Source organism: Lonchura striata, chromosome 7 (genome assembly GCF_050655825.1).
Source record: "Lonchura striata isolate lonStrDom1 chromosome 7, ASM5065582v1, whole genome shotgun sequence".
Taxonomy (NCBI): domain Eukaryota; kingdom Metazoa; phylum Chordata; class Aves; order Passeriformes; family Estrildidae; genus Lonchura; species Lonchura striata.
In genome coordinates, this window is record NC_140709.1 from 35,678,553 (window position 1) to 35,688,388 (window position 9,836).

The following is a 9,836-nucleotide window of genomic DNA, read 5'->3' on the forward strand; positions in this document are numbered from 1 at the left end:
ATCTTTAATCACACTGTTGGTCCAAAATTTCGTTTGGTTTGGTTTGGGTTGGGTTGTTTTTTTTTCAGAAAGGTAATTTCGTTGCTCTTTTCCAGCCTTCCCATAAAAGTGGCCATTTTTTATCAGCACAGCTGGCTGGGAAGCATGACTCATACATAAATTACCTCTTTTACTGCCTTCCTTCCCTTTGTCAGCCCTTCTGCTGTCAGCTACCTGGGACAGGACCATTATTCTTCAGTGTTTAGCAAACACTCTACACATAATGGGCGACACTGTAAACAAATGAAAATCAGACCCGAAATCAAATGCAAGCTGACTGACAGGACTTTTGTGAAGCCCTCTGAGCTCTGCAGGGGTTTAATCAGCTGTGCTGCAGGGCTGTGCTACAGGGCTCTCACAATAGCTCTGCCTTACTGCCGTGCTCAGACAGGATCCCAGGAGGGGGATGGCCACGGAAATCGGGTCTTTAGCTCTGTTACCCGTGGCACGCTCGGCTTGATTAAGAACGATCGGCGCCTTCCAGGCTGAGAAGAACCCTGTGACTTGTGACTGGCATGAGATGATGGATAGCCCAGCACTTACTGCCTAATCAGAATTTCTTCCAGGGAAATCGGGGGAAGTGATAGAAATTAATGCTAAGGAATGGCAAACTGCAGGAGATGTCAAAACTGATGGGGGAAACTTCCCAAGACAAGTTGGCCCTTTTTTAGTGAGGGCAGAAGCTCATAAAAAATCCTGTGCAAACAAATTTTGGTCATGCTGTAGAGAAGAGAACACAGGGAAAGGCAGGGATTGTAAAAATGACTAAGTGCTAATCTGAGCATGAGTGAAAATCAGGGGGAAACAGGAAAGCAAGTTCAGAGGGCTGCAGTATTTCAGCTACCAAGTGTGAATACGAGAAATGAGAAGCAAAACTGCTGCATGGCATGGCACAGCTCAACTGTGACCATTATGCCATCAAACCATTATGAATAGTATTGCATGGTATTATTTGTAGGAGAAACAGCAATGCTTTCATAGTACCAACAATGAGAAGCTTGTGAATATACACGTGTTGGAAGTGGATATTGTTTCTGTGGTATTGCCTACCTCAAAAGTTAGGCTCAGGAAATGGTGAAAGTAGCTTGAAAATTGATGGGCTTATAAAAAAACTCCATACATTCTAAATGTTTCTCTTCTAATTTTCAACCTTCATGGTTTATTTCTGTAGTGCAAGGGTAGAGTCTGCTCCAAGTGTCTGCAACAGAGCCAGGGATCAGACTTCAAACACCAGACTTCCCTCAGCCTTGTGGTTTATCCCTTCTTGGGAATACAAGGAACCCCATGGAATTCAGCATTCAGGATCTTCCCAAGATGCTTAGAAGAGGATCTCTTCAGCCTAAAATGTCTGTGAAGAATAGAGCCACCCTCTTTCCAGATGGGATGACGCTAATGACTCAGCAAAATTACGAAGTGTGTCAGCAAAGGGAGGTTTTGGCAGGAAAATGTCAAAGCTGAACAGAAATACAGGATGTGAATAATTAACCATCCTTTCCCCAAACCACAACATTAGAGCCAAATCTCCATCATTAATTCAGGCGTAAAAACCCTTTCACATGATTCTATCATGTTCTTAATTCCTACTCTCAGTGTGCTCCTTGCCATGGCTTACGGCATCAGTGGAATTTGAGGCTGCCTAACACTGGAATTTCAGTCCCTTGCAGTGGTTAATTTGTAAAAGAACTTTCCATATTCTATTTGAACGATTTTTATCTAACCCACTAGATTAAGCTGCCTGTTACCTGGAGAAATAGTTCTTCTCCCTGTGTGTTTGTTATGATGCTGATGTGTGCTCATGAGATGAGTTAAAAGGAGTCTGTTCCCAGGTCTGACAAGGTGTGCATTTATGTGGAAAACAGTGTAAATAAAACCAACCAACCAAAAAGTCCTGCTTTCCAGCTCTCCAGAAATAGCTAAATGTTGCAAATTGTCAGCAGAATTTTATGTTTTGGGAATTCTGTCCCCAGCATGTTTGCTTCTTTTCATCTAGACAATAAAACACAGCAACACAAACTGAAGTGTGACCCTGTCCTTATTTGTCACCCAAGTCTTAACAGAGAATGAGATGAGGTCATAATTATGTGATTGATGATAGTATCGTGAATTAAAAGCAGGGCTGGAGAAGACATTAGTTAGACAAATTGAAGAAAGTAAATTGAAAGTCTGTAGCTGTGTTTTGCAGGAAGACCCATTAAATTCCCTCTGGCCCTGCTGCCTTGGCCTGAGTCCCAGGCTCAGTTTTTACCACCAAACTCATATAGGGCCAAAATTGTCACCCCCATGTGTCTGCTAATTTAGCTCAGGAAAACAGCTCCACACAAAACACCAGTGGCTCCAGAGCCACTGAGCACAGATGGGCACAGGGACACAGTTTGTATGCCTGAAATGCATGGAGACAGGTGGAGGAAAGCTGCACTACAAGCAGAGCCAATGCTGATCCTGCCCTTGCTCCAAGAGAGTCAGGAATCATCAGGACACAAGGCATGAGCAGCACCACTGGAGCTCCAGGTTAATTAGTACCTGCCTCAGCTCTGCCTAATGAGGGGTGGTGTTTGTCTTCCCCATCCTGAAGGCTCCCTGCTGCTTCTGGGGGATTTGCCACATGAGCGCGGGTGCCCTGTGCCCAGGATTGATGGAACTCAGTCCTGCCCAAGAGATTTCAGCTGTGAACAGGCTTTTCCCCCCTGTTTCATCCAGGGAAACTCCAACACCCCTCACTGAATTTGCACTGGCTTATCATAACCTTGCATTTCCCAATTCCCCAACAGCTGTACTAAGCTAGCTCAAAATATTAATGGAACCTAGTAAATGGAACAGAAGTTACATGATTAAATCCTACTTTCCTGAAAAGTAGTATCTGGGAAATGACAGTGCTTATTCTAGAACCTGGAAATGTTCATTTTAAGGCCTCCTGAACAACTTCAAATACTTGGTTTTTAATGAAAAGCTGAGAAACTTGGCTTTGAGGTGAAAAATGAAAAAGCTTGATTGAATAATGTTTTCTGGGGGGGAAAAAACCCTTCTTTTTCTAGCCATAAAGCATCAGGAAGACGATTTTGAAAAGCCAGGACTTGTCCTGTGACTCGAGACTTGTTGTGACTCAAGACTCTGAGCAAGGAAGGTCAGAACAGAAAGAAGGAACCACAACTGATTATGAATGCAGGTCATACAAGAGAACAGCATTTTCAGAAAGCACAAGAAACTCCTGAGAACCCAAAGTCATTGGGTTTTGAACACAGAGAAAACATTTATTTTCAATTTTTTGTCCCTACAATTCTTCATTTAAATGTTAACCATGTTTCTAAGGCCAAAATGCAGATACCTAATACAGTTACTAAGGAAGAAAAAAGAGGAAAGGAACAAGTGATTTATGAAAAAATGTCTCACGCTTTTCTTGTGTTATTAAAATTAGACTGTATAAAATCAGCAAAATCTGAAAATGGATGATTTGCTGCAACTAAAACCATCTGCCAGCTAGAGACTGCTCCAAGCCTCGCTGGCTGTGGCATTGCCTGCTGTGTGATGCTGGCCATGCCTCTTCACACAACTCTGTCTCTCTTCCCATCCTCCTATTTAGCCATGATTTCTATTCAGCTCACAGGGTCTTGCGGCAAGCCCTGTTTTTATCCTGCATCCCGGCTCTCCAGGGTCTGGATCTCAGTTAGCTCTAATGTAACAGATAAATAACCACCTATGGCTGTCTTTCCCACAGAGCCTTCTCATGCCACCTTTGGCAAGGTGCTGTTTGTCCAGGTATTTCAGGAAAATGGCAGCTCTGCCTGAGTTTGCTGTCAGTCTCCTGTGAGCCTGACAGTGTTCCTGTGGTTGCCCAGAACTGGAACTGAACACAGGCTCACAGCACTTCCTTTCCTGGAAGCCAGCTCCTGGATGTCACACGGAAAGATGAGTCCCATGGAGTGATGGGGTTTGTGCCTAAACCCTTCATGGCCAACATGGCTTGTCTGCCACTCAGGGAAATCACTGTTTCCTCCCTGCCCAGTCTCTCTCTTCTCTAGGTACGAGTGTCAGGGGTTTGTGAAGCAGAGATGATTGGGGCTGGATTGCTATGTAAAATCACTCTGTTCCTTCTGAATCCATTGCAGGCTCTCTCACCAGGCTTCACTGATTTCCAGATGCTTCTCAACTACCAGAGCCATGACTCTGTTTGCATTTTGTACTAAGAAAAGCTCCTCCTTTAGGATTTTTGCTTTTCACCTTTGCTTTGCTTTTTGCTGTAGATCTACCAGAGATGGTGCCTGGTGGACAGTAAAACTATGTCACCTATCGCTCCAGGCTCTCGCTGGGACACAGGAGAACACCCGCCCATTTCATCATCTTCCAGATCCTGTTGGAGCAAATTCCAGCTATCTGGGGAACCACAATGAATTAAAATGCAAATTGAAAGCTAAGCCAAGATTCATGTCACTGTCATCTTTATGTATTAGACCGTAGATCATGAAAGGAATTATACTTCAGCTGGCTAATTAAGTAAACATGAAGCAAACGAGGGTAGCAGACAGGGGTCTAAGGGCCTGGGTGGAGGCAGGAAATTCTCCTGTGAAGATGGGCAAGTTTGCTAGGGGTAGCTTCAAAATGCACAAATGACAACAGCAGACCAACAGTGGGACTTTGAGGTGGACCCCTGTCCATGTCCAGGTACTGCACGGATTTCCACTTCCTCTGCCTTACAGAGCAGCAAGCAAAGGGACTGTGAGATGAGACAGGCCTTGAGGACAAAGCTTCTCCCTGCTCTCTGTCCAAGCCAGGGCTTTCCAACAGGTTTTTGCCAGCACTCATCCCAAACCAAACCTCAGTGCTCTAAGGCAGCTACAGCTGGCTTTGCTGCACACTCATCCAGGGAAACTGTACTCAAAAGATGGGGAACTTAAGCAGAATCCCTGCTGAAAACCAGAAATGCTGTTCCTTACATAGGCATCTTTGATGGTTCCACCGCGATGCCAGCGGAAAACCAGCTCCATTTTAACTGTCCTAGCGCGCTCTAGTGGGAGCCGGTTCCCTGCACATTTGGCAGCATCCCGGCAGGATCCCGGCGGGAACAAGCAGGACAGCTCGCCCGGCAGGACAGCCCGCCCGGCAGCAGCCCTCGCACCCAGGGACACAAACACTGATGTCCAAAGCATTGGGGGCAAAGGGAGACACCGATGAATCGGTGATTTCAACTTCCCAGAGAAGCTGTGGCTGCCCCATTCCTGGAAGTGCCCAAGGCCAGGTTGGATGGGGCTTGGAGCAACCTGGGATAGTGGAAGATGTCCCTGCCCATGGCAGGGGTGGAATGAGTCTGAGGTCCCTTCCAACCCAAACCATTCTGGGATTCCATGGTTCTGTGAAAAGCTAAACCAGCCTGTTATTTATGCATAAAGTTATTTCTTTGCATTTACAGCAAAAATAGCCATACAAAGTATTTGCTCCTCTTTCCTCTTCTCTGGGAATTCTTCCTTTCACACAAATAACCTGACAAGGCAAGGAAGCTCAAAGTGGATAGGATTTTTTTTACTGCAAACCCCGTATTTGCAATTGCAAATAGACCTGTTCACCCACAGCCTATAGGTGGGGTTCAGATCATAGAGTAGGCACTGAGTCATCAACAGGAGAAACTATTTCATATTTTTTTAGTATTATTTTTCCTTCTATGCTTGGATAGGAACCAGCCTCTGGGAGGAAAGGAATGGGAGCATTCAGAAAATAAATCGTCCTTCAGTTTATGCACCTTTGGGTCTCATTCATAAACCAGAGCATTAGGAGAATAACTCAGGCTGAAATCTGTAATATTTATTCTATTAAAAGGAAATTGGTTCCTTTGCAAGAAAAGCATTAGACACTGATATCAGAGGTTTGGGAAAACCAACCAGTGGTGATGGTGAGTGAAGAGGGGATATAACCTTCACACCCCAGGTCAAATTGAATGTGCAGAGCTCTTTGGTGTCTCTGAACTTCAGCTAAAGGCTCACTGTCACCTCAGCCGCTCCATGGGACCCTGAGCAGGGATTTACAGTGACAGCCGACAGCTGGCACAGCACGGATGTGATTTAACTGGGACCTCCGAGGAGCACAGTAAAACAAAAGCTGCTCCAAGCTGATAAGGGCTGAAAAAGAAACTCGAAATGCATCAGGGCTCTTGAGCCTCTCTGTTATTGTGGAACACTCCTGGCCAGCTCAGTGCTGAAGCTGCCCCAGAGTTAACTCACAGTGAATGGCACAGGCAGTGTGATGCAGCTCTTAAACAAGCTTCAACAGAGCAATACTTAGCAGCCCTTTTTCTCCTGGAATACACCAAGAAGATTTTACCCTGAAGTTCTCATGAACCCCGAGAGCACAAGGCAGACAAACCAAAAGCCTGCATATAGCAGTAACCCTCGAGAAGCAGCCTGGATTCAATTCCACTCTCACCTCTACTGTTGTGCAGCATCTGAGATAGGGCACTCCAAGCCTCCAGAAGGCTTTTGCAGTAAGCAATCCCGTAATATTGAGTAAGGGGCATAGATAAGTGCTTGCAAGACTGTGGTCTCTGGGAGACTGGAGAAACTGAGGCCCAGTGCCTGGCAAACAGCATCCTCAAGGGAGACAGTAGATGTCAGAACAATATACTTCCTTGCTTCTCCTTGCTGCCAGGGAAGAAAATTTGAGTAGGAATTTGAGTAGGACAGAGGTGTATTTGTCTTACATTTTGCTGAATACCACAGCCTTTGCTTGAGGGCAACACAGAGCATAGCACAGGCTAGGGGTTGTTGAGGAAAAGCGTGGGGAGGGATGTAAATGAAAGCAGGGCCTGGTTAAGGAAGATAAGCTTGGCATGATGGGGAATTTCAAAGCTGAGGACTGTGTTCATACAGGCAGAGATAGCCACAGTAACATGTTTTTCCAAAGCAGCCTTCTGATGATGAGACACCTTTTCTGAGCTAAGACAGATCCAGATCAGACCACTGGTGTAATGCTCACCACTCATGACACTTCATCTCTGAAGCTCCAAACCAGGCCAGCCATGGATATCCACTTTGAATGGAGTCCTACTTTTTGGCTGGGTCTTCCTTGTCCACTGGCAGGCCCAGCCCACCTTCTGCTAGCCACTGGCAACTGCAGGTAGCTGGAGAATCCTACCTTGTTTGCTTCCTACCCTAACAAATTAATCAACAGACTGACCTGTTTTTCTACACCCTTCTTGGTCTGCTACATGGGAAAAAAAACAACAATAGAAAACAAGACTTACAACAGAGACTCAGAGCCAAGCTAAAAAGCATTGCTTGCTCCCTACAGCCTAAAGAGAAGGGAATCTAGGGTATTGTCCTAACACCAGCAACACAATCCCTTTTGTATACCTCTATTCAGCTTCAACCTCTTTTTACTTCTCCTTATTAACACAGCAGAGCACAGTGCTTATTAAGCCTGATTTTTCTTTCTTGGATGTAGGCCCTAGTATGATTTAGAAATAACCTTAATGTGGTATTTGTAATTCTAGCATTTACCTCTTCCCATTATTTCCAATATGATGTTACTGCATTCTTGGCTCAGGACGAGCTTCTGTAATGCTTTAAAACACCAGGAAAAAGCTCCAATGAGACCTCATTCCTATTGAATAAATGATGAGACATGAGCAGAGCACAGGATATTTGAATATCCTTTAAATATCACCAAAACAAATTAAAATTAAGCCTTATAAAGCAAAACTAAACCTCTGGGAGGGAGATTGTATGATTTCCCTGCAAGCCATCCACAAAAAGCCATCCAGGACATATCAATCACATCCAAATCCAGACACCCCTTTAGCACACAGCCAGAACGTCCCTTCTCAGACACAGAGTCACAGAATGGTTTGGGTTGGAAGGGCCCTTAAAGATCATCCAGTTCTAACCCCCTGCCATGGGCAGGGACACCTTCCACTATCCCAGGTTGCTCCAAGCCCCATCCAACCTGGCCTTGGGCACTTCCAGGGATGGGGTAGCCACAGCTTCTCCGGGCAGCCTGTGCCAGGGCATCACTACCCTCACAGGGAAGAATTTTTTCCCCATGTCCAATCTAACCCTGCTCTCTTTCAGTCTGACCCCATCTCCCATTGTCCTGTCACTCCTGGCCCTTGTAGAGAGTCTCTCTCCATCTTTCTTGTCAGCTCCTCAGGCACTGGAAGGCCACAATTAGGTCATCCCAAATCCTTCTTTTCTCCAGGATCAACAATCCCAATTCTCCCAGCCTTTCCTCATAGCAGAGGTGCTCCATCCCTCAATCATGTTGGTGACCTCCTCTGAACTGGCTCCAAAAGCTCCATGTCCCTCCTGTGCTGGGACAGGGATTAAGCCCAAACCACCCCCTGCCACTCGTGCACAAACAAAAACCTCACCTCAGGTGCCAAGGGACAACGAACTGCTGGACAGGTAACAGAGCCAACACCATTATTGACCATGATAACATCCCTCCCACTGTTTGTCTGAAGGCAGCAGCATCCCTGTCCTTGTGCACAGGCTGACAGGGCCACCAGGCACCCTGCTGGAATGTACAGTTGCTCTCCAACGTTAGGTTAAAATGCAGTGCTCTGTCAAATTGCTCATACATGCATCGTCATCAAAGCACACCTCAGCTGTACTCTTTGCACAACTTTTATTCTCTCCAAGGTGTGTATTTTCATAATGATAGTGCTCATGTACCACTTAACAGTATATTTTCATTTGGCCCCAGACACCCTCTGAGCAGTAATTTATTGCTGCTTGTCACTAGCTGCTACTGAGAGTAATATATACACTGGGTTTATTCAGTATGTTTGATATTTCTGGCTTGACTCTTCCTCACATAGACAATACTGCCCAAGCTCAGAGACTCACAAATCAAAGCAGCCAAGTGTCTGGACCTTCCAGCTGCACTTGCGTTGTATTTCCCACCTTTTTGCCTGCAAGAGCTAAAAACTTCCATTTATTCCTTCTTTTTTTAACGCAAGTGGAGAGCCTAATGCAGTCTGAGTGCTCTGGGAGCTGCAGGTGTACAGTGAACCCCTGCGTGGCCGATGGGAATGTGACATAAACACGCAGGGATGCCTCAGGGGCCTGCCCGTGCTGACATAATTGCTGATTCAATATTACCAGGTGCGGCCAGGGCTTGTGCTGCAAATTAACTGCAGAGCTCTCTACTTGCAGAGCACTGCTGATGCTGCAGCTAGACCCTGCTGGGCTGTACAGGGGCACAGCAGAGATTTTAACCAGTTAAAGCCAGCATGTCCAGGCAGTGTTACCTGTGAACCACATGCAAACAAACAAAGGAGAATCAGGAAATCTGAAGGCCCGCAGAGAGGAAAAAAGCTCCCCTTAAGGAGACAAATAAAAAATAAATAAAGAAAAGCATCATTTTGCTGTTTGCAAAAGATTTTTTACCTCAGACTTGGTAAATGAGTGCTTTGCCTCTGCCCGTGTGGAAGCTCTGCCAGAGGACTTTCCATAGGTGAAACTCTTGTCAGTATTCCTGGAAAAAATTAATGGGTCTTACTGCACCACCTTCCACTGTGAAGAGATATTGCCTCACTTGCACCTCATTTTTCACCTGTGTACTAAGCTGGGTTCCCCACCACCGAGGTGCACATACATGGACCTGCGTGGGCGTGCTGCACTCACATCAATGCTCACATTGCTCATGGATACACGAGTTGTGTGTGTGTGTGTGTGTGTGTGTGTGTGTGTGTGTGTGTGTGAGTGTGTGAGAGTGTGTGAGTGTGCGTGTGCAGCGGGAACGCCCCGGGCCACCCTCACCCTCCAGGGCGCCTCACGACACGCGTGTGTCCCAACGCACACGTGCCCGCCTCC

The 9,836-nt window shown here is 46.0% G+C and overlaps 1 protein-coding gene across 2 annotated transcripts in view; it reads right to left on the reverse strand.

The window, feature by feature from the left end:
• Positions 1–9,836, reverse strand: part of ABCA12 (ATP binding cassette subfamily A member 12) — a 107,359-nt gene extending 97,523 nt beyond the window's left edge. The window contains exons 1-2 of one of the 2 annotated variants that reach the window (XM_085585491.1): positions 9,577–9,836; positions 9,411–9,498 (exon numbers count right to left, since the gene is read on the reverse strand). The gene's annotated coding sequence lies outside the window, so the exon portion shown is untranslated. Of the gene's footprint in view, positions 1–9,410 lie in introns of both variants that reach the window. The other variant, XM_077785195.2, reaches the window with a different exon arrangement.